Source organism: Triticum dicoccoides, chromosome 1B (assembly GCF_002162155.2).
Source record: "Triticum dicoccoides isolate Atlit2015 ecotype Zavitan chromosome 1B, WEW_v2.0, whole genome shotgun sequence".
NCBI lineage: Eukaryota > Viridiplantae > Streptophyta > Magnoliopsida > Poales > Poaceae > Triticum > Triticum dicoccoides.
The window spans coordinates 541,702,358-541,717,970 of record NC_041381.1 but is presented as its reverse complement, the minus strand read 5'-3'; positions in this window follow the sequence as shown (position 1 = coordinate 541,717,970).

Here is a 15,613-nt window from a genome sequence, read left to right as displayed (position 1 = left end):
CACTAAACCAGAAGTTCAACTTGCACCACACATGCAGTTCACAGGGATATCATGGACAAAAACAAACAACAAAAGGGACGGGGATGGGGAAAGGAGAGAGAAGAATGCTCCTCTCTTTATGGATTCTTGCCTAGACCAGTGGCAACACAGGAATAATCAACCTCCTCTTCATAGCTATCGCTTTTAGTCTCTTCATCATCATCATCATCTCCAGTTGACATTGCAGCGTCATCGGGAAGGACACCAGCAGCAGCTGGAGCAGCTGGATAATCTAAAACAACAAAAACCATTGGCTCTCCAGCACTAGGAAGAGCTGGAGAACCAGCATCAACAGCAACTGATGGCTCTGCTGCAGGAGACTTCTCCGTGCCTGCAGCAGCACTACCACCAGTCTCAATAGTAGCCTCAACGGGATCTTCCTCGAAAATGATATGTCCAGCTGTCTTGCCCTGCTCAGAATCAGAAACCTCAGCTGTCTTGCCCTGCTCAGCATCAGAAACCTCAGCTATCTTGCCCTGCTCAGCATCATAAACCTCAGTTGTCTTTCCTTGCTCAGCATCAAAAACCTCAGCATCTGGGAGACTCATCAACATCTACTAGTTTCCTAATCACAAATCTCATATCCTTGCAATTTACATTATTTTCCTCTCGTTTTCCTCTCCCCCACTTCACAAAAATTTGTCGTTTTATTCTCCCTCTTTTTTGTTCGTCGTTTTCTCGTCAAATCTATTTTTTGGTTCAAACTTGTTTACCACCTTTTGACGTTATGGATAGTTCTTCCTGTATTGCATGAACTCCCGAGAATGAGGTTTTCAACTTTAAACAAAGGGGAGGGGAGAATTTAAAAGATGCTTGGTATAGGATTTGCAATGCTCATAATAGATCTATCTGTAGGCAATCTACCATTGTTCTTCTTTGCTGTTTTTATGTGGGCATCACCACATGGTATAGATTCGTTCTTGATACAATTACCGGTGGAAATTTCTTTATGTGTCCCTCTCTTTATGCTTTTAATGCTATGGGAAATTTAGTGGGTTCACCACTGCTTTTGATTAATGCCGAGAATCCCCCGGTCCGAGTGCTGACCCGTCGACCGTGCCTCGCCATACCAGAGGGCGCCCGGGCACGAGCGGGTTAGGGGGTTCCTCGATGTCGATGGAACCCTAAATAGCAAGTACCCTTGATGCGAGATACATGTGGCTAGCAATGTTGAACACTACATCCGTGTCCCACAAGTGACGCCGGTGTCCGGCGTCCCGCAGCAATAGTTCTCGGGGTCGATGGCGGTCGAACACCTATGCGAATTTGTCTTGCAGCCTCAGCGATGATGATTACAAGCTAAGTGTTGAAACTTGAAACACCCAAACTGACTCAAGTCGGTTTGGTCGTTTGAATTTCAAAACTTGGCTTTAATCCTCATCGCAGAGGCTGCCAGACAAATTTGCCAGGGTGTTCGACCGTCATCGGCCCCTAGAACTATTGTTGCGGGACGCCGGGTGCCGGCGTCACTTGTGGGACGTGGATCTAGTGTTCAATGCCGACCGCCACATGTATCTCGCACTGATGATACTTGTAATTTAGGGTTCCATCGATGCTGAGGAACCCCCTAACCTATTCGTCCTGTTGTAAATATTGCTATGTTACTCATATTTCGATTTAAATGTGCAGTTTTTTCATCGCTGCAAAGGTCTAGTGTTCGACGAGCTCCGCCCCTGCATTCGTGGGTGAGCACAAATGACATCTCCTCCCCCCCCCCTTCATTTGCTCTGTTTCGGTCTTTGTGCCGATGAAACTTGCTAGCTATATGTGTCTTCAATCATCAGTATGCGTGACCATTATGTGTCTCCCATTCGAAAGGGTTACATCTATAAATATTCATGCATTTGCATATTTATAACCCTGATTCTTTCGAAATATTATCCATGGACAGGCCAAGTATGTGTAGATTGGGTTCATTTTCCCATATGCTCTGCTTCGGATCCGATGCAGAATTTCATCAGTGCCTCCCTGTTGTGCTCCGAGTACACATCCTCTGTGGTTATTGCCGAGACGTGTAACAGGAGAATAGCGGGGAGGTGCTGCCGAAATTTTGCATCGGATCAGGAGTAGATCATGGGAAAACGAACCCAATCTACACATACTCGGGTGAGATTAGGACCTATCTTTACCTATTAGCATCTAGGTTGCATGGACGTAATAAAAGTGACAAACTCCATTAACTGATGAATAATATACATGCTAATATATATATATATATATATATATATATATATATATATATATATATATATATATATATATATATATATAGGAACTGTGCCTGAGCTTACAACACTAATTCTGTGCTCCGGCCGAAACTGTGCACCCGACCAAGCAACCAACGTGCACGCACATGGTGCCTTGGTCTCCCACTTGATTGTCAATTCATAGGCAACTAGTAGTAAAGCATGGTAACCTTTTTACTACACAAGCCTAGCCACAAAGTCTATGATAAGATCCCATGTGAAATGTAGTAACACATGTTAAAATATTTACTATACGTTTCCAGGGAATCAATCGGTAGTAAACCTATAGTAAAACTAGTAATCTCTTTACTATAGATGCACATTTGTACTACAGATGTCTGGTCATGAAGTTTGCCATAACACCCCATGAAACATTTAGTAAAGCATGTCAACCACCTTACTACACATTCCCGGGAAAATAATCGGAAGTATAACATGTAATACAACTAGCACATATGCCCGTGCGTTGCACCGGGATAGATAATTGACATTTGCACCTAAACACCACAAAAACTCAAATTTTAGAGAGAACATCCCTCAGTAACAGATTTTTGAAACTGCTTGGCTATGATTTTTGTATATGGGATCATTCTCTTGGTTCAATGCTGGATGGGTGCCCCTTTGTACAACACCTTTGATCAACATTAGTCACTCCCTCCTCTTTTATTCCTAGATGCATACTCAAAGCTTCCAGCAATCTCACTTAAGCCATGCACTTTGATTGCAAACCAGGTCATCTTTTATCGGATCTTCCTTTCTTTTATTTCATGATGAATCGGGTCCTTTCTCATCAAATAGTCCTCTATTTTTATTGGCATGTGCCAACCAGGTCCTTTTTCATCCAATCTTCCTCTCTTTTATTCACCAATCGGGTCCTCTTTCATGGGATATTCCTCTATTTTATTGGGGCATACAGGCATTAAATTTCTTCCTTCATTTTCTAATATAAATGAGACCCACACTTCACCCTTTTCTTGCGATGGCTTGCTGATTTTAGGTAACTCATGGACGTATTTAAATTTGTGAAATTTGATTTTAAAAAGCAAGGTGGTACTCTTTTTTTAGTAACTAACCCAATTTATATGTTCAATCCTTGGAGACAATGACGTAGCCTCTGCAATCCAAAAGAAAACCAAGGAATATGAAGCCCATCCGAGAAATTTGCTAGCTGTAGAAAAATCCCAGTTAGGAGTGTATTGGCCTAGTATAGGTGACAGAGCAGCAGGATAATTGATACAAAGCAGACCTAGCTTCCTCTAAAAAACGAACCAAACCTAGCCGTGCGTACAAATTTGAAGTTTAATACAACATGCTAATTAACAACATCTAGTTTGCCTTGTTGAATATCGAGGTTGCAGTAGTTTGCGTGGTTACGAGTTCGACTCCCGCCAGACGCATTAATTTTTAGCACTTGAAGCCAGGAAAAAACAATAAGTAGTGGAACAATTGACTCTATGTAGTGACGTCCCGGTTTTCTTTGTTTGCACATGTTTGTCAAACGGACAAAAGTAAAAAAAACATAAGTAAAAAATAGCATACATATAAAAACACTTAAAATCAGACAAAACAAAACAGTACCAAACCAAGAATATCTATTCCCTTTAATAGTAGGTATAGATTAGTAATCACTTTACTATACCCTCAAAAAAGTAATATGTTTATACTATAGATGCATGGACATTGTTAATAAAATATCAGGTAGCATGTAGTAAATACGTGACCTTTCTAGTAAAATTGATTTCAAAGTAATCATAATGTTACATGTACGCACGGGTGAGCAAATTATAACCAAGGTCTAATTATTCAAAATATGTAATTGTTGATCGATTCTACCACATGCTAGAGGGATAGTAACAATAGTGTGATATATAGTAATTTACTAGTCAATTTTACTAGTTCAAGGGACTTGTTGGTCTGGATAGTAAAAGTCATTGTCACACATGGTAATGTACTAGAGTCTTTTACCATTAGGTGAAACTTTGGTTGGGACGTGGTCACTTCCATAATTAGCGAGTTCCGTCTTGGTTTGAATGGCCAGAGCACAGAATAAGTTATAATGTGCTCGGGCTTAGTTTAGCGTACCAATACACACACACACACAGAGATATATATATATACATGTATATATATATAGGACAACACTATTCTAATCTCAGGATTAGAATAGTTATTTGGATCACAGCAGCCCATGTAAGGGCCCGACAGAAGCCCTCCCGAACTTTCGAACTGCCGGCCCGCCCGACCGGATCCACTGGATCCTGAAGCTGCCCCGACAGGATCCACTTGATCCTGATCCCGAGCCGCCCCAGCCCCCTCCTTGCCACTCCTCCCCTCGATCCGCCGCCTTCCCCCCGTCTCCAGCTCATGGTTGGCCGGATCCGCCGCCTCCCCTCCATCTCCAAAGCCTGGTTGACCGGATCCGCCGCCACTCCTCCGTCCCACCTCCTGGCTGACCACCGGCTCGGGCGAGAAAACACCGGCGGACGCTGGCGCGAGGGAGCCCACGTCGCCTGGATGCGGCGAAGCCGCCATGGACTTCCGGAAGCCGCATCCTCCTTCCATCCTCACCGCCCGATGCCTTGGCAGAGTAGATGACGGCCTCGACAGAAGCTACGGCAAACGGCGCGGCCAACGGAGCAACTCCGTGGCGGAGGCGGCATCGGCGGCGCCTTCAAATCCAGCAACGGTACATGAACTTCCTCCCACTTGTCGCCTTCTTCTTCAATCTTCCCTTGCTTCTCAAATCCAACAGGAACACACACACACATGGAGGAGAGTGCTCTGCACACTACCATCATTGGATCCTGCTGCTGCTGCTACAAGTCAGAATTCTACGGGACATAAGGTAGATGGACTGCTTTGTTGGAAATATGCCCTAGAGGCAATAATAAAAGCATTATTATATTTCCTTGTTCATGATAATTGTCTTTTATTCATGCTATAATTGTATTATCCGGAAATCGTAATACACGTGTGAATACATAGACCATAACATGTCCCTAGTGAGTCTCTAGTTGACTAGCTCGTTGGTCAACAGATAGTCATGGTTTCCTGACTATGGACATGAGATGTCATTGAAAACGGGATAACATCATTAGGAGAATGATGTGATGGACAAGACTCAATCCTAAGCATAGCACAAGATCGTGTAGTTCGTTTTGCTAGAGCTTTTTCAATGTCAAGTATCTCTTCCTTAGACCATGAGATCGTGTAACTCCCGGATACCGTAGGAGTGCTTTGGGTGTACCAAACGTCACAACGTAACTGGGTGACTATAAAGGTGCACTACAGGTATCTCCGAAAGTGTCTGTTGGGTTGACACGGATCGAGACTGGGATTTGTAACTCCGTATGACGGAGAGGTATCTCTGGGCCCACTCGGTAATGCATCATCATAATGAGCTCAAAGTGACCAAGTGTTTGGTCATGGGATCATGCATTACGGTACGAGTAAAGTGACTTGCCGGTAGCGAGACTGAACGAGGTATTGGGATACCGACGATCGAGTCTCGGGCATGTAACGTACCGATTGACAAAGGGAATAGAATACGGGGTTGCTTGAATCCTCGACATCGTGGTTCATCCGATGACATCATCGAGGAGCATGTGGGAGCCAACATGGGTATCCAGATCCCGCTGTTGGTTATTGACCTGAGAGCCGTCTCGGTCATGTCTGTGTGTCTCCCGAACCCGTAGGGTCTACACACTTAAGGTTCGGTGACGCTAGGGTTATTAGGAAGACTTGTATGTGATTACCGAAAGTTGTTCGGAGTCCCGGATGAGATCCCGGATGTCACGAGGAGTTCCGGAATGGTCCGGAGGTGAAGATTTATATATGGGAAGTTGTCATACGGACACCGGAAGGTTTCGGTGGCATATCGGTATTGTACCGGGGCCACCGGAAGGGTTTCGGGGGTCCACCGGGAGGGGCCACCCCTCCTGGGGGGGCCACATGGGCCGCGTGGGGCAGGAGCCAGCCCCTGGAGGGCTGGGCGCGCCTCCCCCCTTTGAGCCCATGCGGCTAGGGTTGGGGGGGAACCCTAGAGGGGGCGCCCCCTTTGCTTGGGGGGCAAGTCCCCCCTCCCTGGCCGCCGCCCCCCCTCTAGATCCCGTATAGAGGGGCAGGCCCCCCTTGCCCCTTCCCCTATAAATAGAGGGGTGAGGGGAGGGCTGAACACCCCAAGCCAAGGCGCAGCCCCTCCCCTCCCCAACACCTCTCCTCCTCCGTACGTGCTTGGCGAAGCCCTGTCGGAGTAATGCTGCACCAACAACACCAGCCGTCGTGCTGCCGTTGGAGCTGTCTTCCTCAACCTCTCCTTCCTCCTTGCTGGATCAAGGCGGAGGAGACGTCGTCCGTACCGTACGTGTGTTGAACGCGAAGGTGCTGTCCGTTCAGCACTTGGTCATCGGTGATCTGAATCACGGCGAGTACGACTCCATCATCACCATCCCCTTGAACGCTTCCGCACTCGATCTACAAGTGGTATGTAGATGCAAACTCACTCCCTTGACTCGTTGCTTAGATGAACTCATAGATGGATCTTGGTGAAACCGTAGGAAAAATTTTAATTTTCTGCAACGTTCCCCAACATGCTTCACAAAACAAAAGAGCAAACCAATACCAGGATCGCAATACCTCCACAACCACCTCAAGCAAAAAGGGCCCAAACAAGAGAGAGGCCATCTTAAGCCCTCCTTCCTCCCCGTGATCCACTCCTGCATCCTGCTATGATTACTCCACCGTGCCCCATCCCAGAGGGACAGCTGCAGACTCCGGTGGATTTGCGATCATACATGCACGTAAGTGAAACAAAATATATTTATATATGCATCTTGTATTATCTGCAAATTTTCTGCTCCCTCCAGGATAACAAGTTCATAAACTGCATTTTAACGTGATGTTTGTATTATTTTTTCTTTTTCTGCAGATGCCGGATCTCCCGGATTATCTAATACCAAGACTAAAGATGCGATTCCAAGATGTAGAGAAAGTAAGGGAATTTCATAACAGATACGCCAGACACGCTGGTTTTGGAATCAGGAAGACGGGAGGGAATGACAATCACAAGTACTTTTTTTGCGCGTTCCAAGGGAAACACACAACTTCTGTTTCAAAGGCTGACAGGCAGCGAAACAAATCATCGCAGAGGACAAGTTGCAATGCAAGAATGAGGGTTAAGGTGCAGGAGGATAACACATGCGTGGCAGTGGACATTGAGTATAATCATAATCACCAACTCATGCAAACTGATGACATGCTGGTATTCTTGCACTTACACAACAATTATGACCCCACTATTTTGGAGTACGTAAAGCTCCTGCAGTACCATGATGTCAAGCACACAACAATCATGCCCATGTTATCTGAAAATGAAGATGGATGCTACTTCCTAAGCATGACCGGATGAGACCTATTAAACCAGTCAGTATTCAAACATCCACATGCTGCAATGCACATAGCATGCTAAAGTCACAACCCTTTGCTAGCAAAAATAACAAAATGAATGTTTGCATCTAATTTGGAGGAAAGCCATGAATGCAAGGAAAGATGATTTGGATGATGTGTTGAAACTTGTTTCATTCTTCAAAGACATTAAGGCAATCAATGATGAGTTTTTCTATGACATACAAGTAGACAAGGACAAGTCAATCAAAAACATTTTCCAGTCCAATGCAAGCTACCGAGGAGCATATCATGACTTTGGCGATTGCGTAACATTTGACACAACTTACAAGACCAACAAATTTCATATGCCTCTAGGAGTGTTTGTTGGAACAAACCATCACTTGCAGTCAACAATATTTGTTGTTGCCCTTATCAGAGACGAAGATGCAAAGTCATTCAAGTGGTTGTTCGATACATTTGTACGGTGCATGAACAACAAGCACCCAACTTGCATCCTAACAGGTGAGTTCGAAAAAAAACTCTACAAGTTTCATCATCTTTTCAGTCTATGGGTTTGTATTGGGTATATTTGGTTTTATCTGAAAATAATGTACAACAAGCAGTTCAACCACTGTTAGCACAGAAGTCCAACTAACAGTACAAGAAAGCAAAATTAGTTATGAATGTGAAGTTCAAGTACAGGAATCATAGAAGTTCAAAGACAAAAAGTTGTAAGAAAAATATATAACATGCTCAGAAAAATATAGTTATTTATGTGAAGTTCATGCACTAGTACCACAAAAGTTCAAGAACACTGTTGTAAGAAAAATTTGAGTGTGACACTACTAGGTAGTCCTACTGCTACCTGTTAAGTTCAAGCACTGGTACCACAGAAGTTCAAGAACACTGTTGTAAGAAAAAATACATGTGATATTTTTAGATAGTCATATTGCTACATGTGAAGTTCAAGTACTTGTACAACATAAGTTCACCATCACTGCAAAAATAAGCAAGTTTCATTTCTTTAATTCATGTAGACCAGTGCCCATCGATGGCAAAAGATATACCACAATCATTCCCAAACACTGTCCACAAGCTATGCCGTTGGCACATCTTGAAGAAGTACAAGGAATACCTCGCGTTGCTGTACAAAAAGTATAAAACATTCAAAGAGGAGTTCACAGCTATATTAAACTGGCCGCTGATGCCAACGGAGTTTGAAACTGCCTGGGCTGAACTTGTGCACTAGTACAACCTGGAGAACGACCAGATGATGATCCAGCTGTGGATTGATAGGAAAATATGGATTTCAACATATTACAAGAACATTTTCTGTGCCAGAATGACTTCCACAAAACGAAGCGAGAGCATGAACCACGTGCTCAAGAGAGGGTTTGTCAAGGGGACCCAGAACTTACACAAGTTTGCTAGGTGAGTAAATGCTTGCATACAAACTCGGATACAGAAGGAGAACGAGCAAACAATGACCAACATGGTATGAACACACAAAAAAACCATCATATTGTCTTTTCCTTCAAACATGTGCACTTCGAATTTAAAAAAATGAAACCCATGACTCTGCTTCGACTAATATCTTATTTTTTGACATGTGCAGACCAATCCTCTGACAAAAACAACCTACGGCTACGAGGAAGACATGTCTATAAAGTACATGAGATCCGTGTACACCGAGATGAGGACTAGGACGAGAAAAGCCACGCTATATTGTGCAAAGCCTACAGCAGAGCCCACTAAGTACCTTGTGTACTACCACAATAAGGCTGGCCATGATGATGAAGAAAGATTTTCCTGGTCAAAGCATGAATTCCAGGTTGTAGCTGACCTAAAGAATGAAATATATGAGTGTGACTGCAAGCTTTCGACACACACAGGTGAGCGGAAAAACAAACTCACTAAATAGCTAAACTAGTAGTATCATATCACAATATGTGAAACTCATTGCTGGCTCACAAACTATGTATTCTGCATTCATCGCAAAATGCAGGCCTGCTCTTCCTTCACATCATGAACATACTGGACTATCTGAAGCCTGACAAATTTCCAAACAAGTATATCCTCAAACGATACACAAAGACTGCAAAATCACAACCAACCTTTGATACAAGGGACTACAACACAACTGCATCGGATGGCAGCTCAAGACTATCGAAGCAAGACATCTTGATGCAGCTAAATTTGATGGTTAACAAGAAAGCGATGAGATGTGACCAGCAATGTGACAGAGCCTACTATGTTCTCAAGAGGCTCGTGGAAGAGCTTGACGTAATACATTCAACAAATCAAGCGGATGCTGATGAAAGTATGGCCAAGAGGATGTTGAAATTGAAGATGACCTTCATTATTATGCAGCTGAAATGCTAAACGCCGCTGCTTAAGCCAACCAACGCAAGCAGGCTGTTGACTAATCAATGGAGCAGCGACAGCAAGAGATGATGAAACTGCCGCTATACTCTGAAACAAAGGGTAGGAAGAAAATTTCTGCAGCAAAGAAAAGTGACAAGAGAGCTCAAATAAAGGCACCAGCTGCAGGAAGAGTCGTCATGCTCGATGAGAACGGAGTGCCACTTGGACAGGAAATGTAGTGTGTGCAACTAGGTTGAGGGACACAACAAGCTCACCTGTCCAACACTCTTGGAAAGAAACGATGCCGAGGAGGTCAAGCAAACCAAAGTTCAAAAACAGCAGCCCAAAGTTATAGAACAAAAGAAGGGACCACACCCACAGAAAGCAAGCAGCAGGCTTTGTAGCATATGCAAGCAGTATGAACCACATAATGCAAGCACATGCCCGAAGCGTGCAGATGCTGAAAAGACAAGCAAAAAGCTAGAGAAGAAATAGAAAGTAAAACCTAGAGCCAGCAACAAGAAAGTGGTGGAAGATGAGGAGGAAGAAGAAGATGAAGACACAATCAAAGAAGAGGAAGACGAAGAGGAAGAGGAAGAGGACGATGGAGAGGAAGATAAAGAGGAAGATGAAGAGGAAGAAGTACATGTCAAGCAAAAACCGCCACAACCAAAGCCTAGGAGGAGCGCCAGGCTGATGAACAGTTAGACTAGGTCAATTAAACAAAGCGAACTTATATCATGTCAATGTGCAGAATATTATTCCACTTTTGAAACAGTAGTTTAGGAGAAGCTTAGTTGAACATTTATTGCTGAAGTTTCAAAGAAATTATACAGTAGAAGTTCAAGTAAGCTTACCGCAGAAGTACTAGTATAGTATAAGAGGAAGTGTTGGTGATGTATTGCATGAGAGAGCAAGCAGTAATAAAATGAAAAAAATATACACTATGAAGTTCAAGTAATATTACAGCAGAAGTCCTGATATATTATGGTAGGAAGTGCTGTGTTGGTGATGTATTACATGCAGAGTTCAAGCAAGAACAAAAATGAAAATATACACTATGAAGTTCAAGAAACATTACAGTGGAAGTTCAGGTATATTATGGCAGGAGGTGCTAGTGTTGTATTCCATAAAAGATCAACCAGCAAATAATTATACAGTCTGAAGTTCAGGTCAGCTTACAGAAGAAGTTCTGGTATATAAAATCATATAAAATCGATGTAGGAAAAAAATAAAGTTTTGTCGTATGAACTAAGGTTAGCAAGCCTAATACAACGGGCTCAGATATGAAGTTCTGTTTGGATACGTGCAGAAGTTCATGTACAATCCTGACAAAAACATAAAGAAAAGTGAAGGAGTGTATGAGAATATTTTTTGCACAAAGTTATAGTTGAAATCCGTTCACAGTTGAAAAATCACAAAAAAACAAATATAGATTCTATGCAAAAGGCTACGTATTGGTTGGGTTGAAAAATAACAATACATTACACATTTACAGAAAATCCTATCCATCTGAAACCAGCAGCCCAGCTAGATCTCAAGCAGAAGTTCAAATCAAAGATCATATGTTGGGGCCCAAAATTAAACAACGCAAAAAAAACAAGCAGTTCAACCATAGCCGAGGGAGAAGTTCAGGTACATCTGTTGGGGAAAGACATACTACACATGGAGACTTCCAAGATGCATTATATTGAAATTGACAAGCCAAATCATTCTTCACACCAAATACATTTGTCTTCAAATATCATAAGTAATAGTCATGCAGCTATAGATACACAAATCACTAAACAATTCATACAATTGAATCTTTACGAGATCAAATCTACACTAAAACTAATGCTTCAACTTCACGGGCCCAAGGACTGGATCTCTTTAGGAAGCTCTGCACGCACGACTTCATTGTTCTCGCTAAAGATTAGAGTGTGCATGAACTCGTCCTTCCAGTCATTTGCAGCAGCCTGCCAACAAGAAAATGAAAACGATGGTTTAGTAAAGGATAACTAAAACCACAGCAGGAGCGGCTCAGCAAAAACACACAACAAAAACGAAAGGATGATCAGACAAGAACAAGGACAAAACATACCTCCATGTCACCAAAATCATCAACAAGCTCATCGCCATCATAAGTAGAGCAGAACTTCACGGCAAAGAAACCACAATCATTATTCACTTGCTTTGAAAACTCGATAAAAGTCGGCCTCTTTTCAATAGTCACCCAGTTAGGCTGCTTGCTCACTTTGTACGTAGCCTTGCCGTACACCTCCTCGAGGAACCCAACAAATCTCCTGATCTGCAGGAAATGCCAAAATAAGATGAAGTCAAAACATGTTACCAAAATAGTTAGGTGCAGGTACATAAAAGGGACACTTGCATACGATCTACCTAAACAAATACGAGAAGTTCAACTATCAAATGATAGTCAGTTCAAGCAGTATTACCAAAACAGAGACAGAAAACATATTTTGTCAACACAAGCCATAGTAAACTTTGTGTCAAACAAGCATATATGAAAGGAGGTTCAGGCTAAGAAACACTCACAATATTTTGGCAGTCTCCATGGAAACTTGTTCGCGATGTTCCCTTATTGTTGTAAGGTAGTGAATCAAGGATGTCAATGCTCCCACGATATCTATTCAGCACATACACACTGTAGTGCGCCATTATGCCAATTGGCTTGAATAGTATCAAAAAAACCTGCCAAGAATGAAAGAAACGGTGAAAACAAACTATAAAGCATAGGTATTGAACAATCGTGATGAAAACAAACTTCTTTACAAACTCAGCAAAAGGATGTACATAAAATTTAAAACAGCAAGAGTTATTAAAAACTAACCAGCTTTGCGTTAAGAAGGTCTTCTCCCTTGCAAACAAACATTGGGAGGAGTTTAGCCGAATTTTCTGCATCAAACTTTGGAACTATTGCAGCCAAGAAATCATACTCCAGGCAGTACTGTGCATTCACAAAAATAGAATTAAAACAACCGCACAAATGCCAATACACCAAAACTAGAGCAAAAAAGGGAGATAGGGGTACAAAGAACTGAAACCTGTATGAAGTAGGGACTAAGTACAACCCTGTCAGGAGAAGAGAAGATATCACAGGTCTCCGGCTTATCCTTCCACAAGCTTATGAGATAATCCATTATATCTCCTTCCATCTGCTACCCTTCACCGAAAAGAGTATAAAGCACACGCCTTGTGAGGTCAATCACATTCCCAGGGATGGTAAACATGCAGTAGCTTGTCCTGCAGATTTAAAAGGATGGGAAGAAATATTAGAAGTTCGGACACTAATACAACAGAAGTTCCGAAACTATAACCCCAAAAGGCAGGGAGAAATTAACAGAAGTTCAGATACTACAACAACAGAAGTTCAGACACTATAACTCCAAGGCAAGGGAGAAATGAACAGAAGTCCACATACTACAACAACAGAATTTCAGACACAAAGTAGCATCTCTGGCAGCAACAAAGTTAAGAAGAAGAAAACTCACTCAGAATACTTCTCCAGACCCTCTTTACTAAGCACATACTGTCTCAACTTCCGGGCCTTGGATAGATGAGGGTAACTGTATTTTTTTAGGGGAGCGAAAACAGAACGCCACTTCAAAGGCAATCTTGATGCTCGCTTGGAGGTAGTTATGTTGCTAGACACAACTGCCGGTTTCCTCCTATTGATGACAGCATTCTTCCCACCTCTCCCAGCAACAGTACCAGCAGCAGATTTACCATTCTTCGGGTAAGCAATCTTTTCAAAATCATCATCAGACGAAATCACTTCTGCTTCGGCTGCTTCGACTGCACCAACCTTCCTGGAGCAAGGAGTTTTTGGAGTACCACAAATACCACCAGCCTCCTTCCCCAACTTGGAAGGAATAAGGGTTCGAGGTCTATCATCTTCTACCGGAGTTGTACTCATCGATTGCTCCCTAGGCTGGTATTCCTGTGACCCGAGGAATGAGTAGTTGTAATCGGTCAAGTCCAACGGATCCACTGTCGAAGAAAAGGAGGAGAAAAGACATCATTAAATATAGCTGAAGTTCAGGCACAACACAAATGTGCAGTTCAACTAAATATAGATGACATGGTTACTAATCAAGCTGATTTAAAAAAATTAGTTACATTTAAAAACTAAAAGAAGTTCAGGCACAACCAAAGGCACAGTTCAAGATAAACTAATGAACTGGAAAACATTAAACTACAGCTAACAAAAGCATAGAAAGGCATGATCTCTGAAGTTCAAGTAGAAGAAATGCTCATGTCCAAGTAAGCAATGGAAGGAAAAAAATACTGAAACAAAACACACAAGCAAACTAAAAAAGATAAAAATGAAGTTCATGTACAAGGAATGCTCCTCTCCATCTAAAATGAGCAGCCAACAAGATCTCAAGCAGAAGTTCACGTTCAAGAAAGAATGAAGTTCATGTAGAATAAAAGATGCAGTACAGGTAAGTAGTCCAAGTTCCAAGACTTACATGTGTAGTAGCCAAACAGAGCTTGGAAGTCTGTCTCAAACAGGTTGGAAGAAGCGATTGAGTACAGCCACGTCTTCCTGATATCCACGATAAGCATGAAGAATCCGCAGTCGATACGGCCATCAAACACAAAAAAGAATAGTGTTAGAACAATAAAGAAAGCCAACGAATAAAAGAAGTCGCAGCTTACGTACAACTACAGTTAAACAGAAGTGATAGAGACAAAGTGGAACTCATACTTGTTATTCTGTTGGGGGACATCAATCCAATCCAAAAGGAAATGGTCAATAGTAATTGGACTAAAGGGTGTCTCCCTGTCGTTGCTCGCATCGTTCCAAGGCTTCTTGATTTTATCAGTCATCCGCCGAAATAGGCGTACCACACAGTCATCTTCTGATCCATAGTGGGAGTCGAGAAGTTGGAACCTTGAATTCTTCAGGTCAAGAAATATCGAAACCAAATGACCAACACCACCCAAGTAAGCATGAATCTTAGGCGAGTCAAAAGTGGGGAAAACAACCTGAAGCAACATAAACACATGTATCATTGAAAACTGAAAATTAATATCAAACGGTACAAAGAAAAATAAAACAATACAAACACAGTGGATCGCAATGCAAAACTAATAGAGAGGCACAGAACAAGATATTGCATACCGAATCATGTGCATCCATGCTAACTGGACCAGTCGCCAAGAAGTACTTCCTCACACGGGAATCAAATTGACCTTTGAATATCTTGTCCTAAAATAATGCAGACAACACCAACATATGAAAATACAAAAATGAGACAAACATGTTTTAACTAAAGAGTGGCAAGGAACAAAACGGGAAAGAAATCACTATATGGTTGACTTACACAAACCCAATACGGCAGGATGAGTTTGTCTGATCCCTAGTACTTCGCACATAGACAGTAGAGTGCAACCTCAGCCACATTAGATTGAAGCATTCCGTGAGGAGCAAAAGATATTGTGTCATCCTCAACAGAAGCTTCACACTCCTTGTTTTGGAACATAATCATTGATATAAAACAAGCAAACAGAAAGTAAAAGAAGTTCAACATCAGGAACTCAGGAAGTTCATAACACATGTATGCACAAAA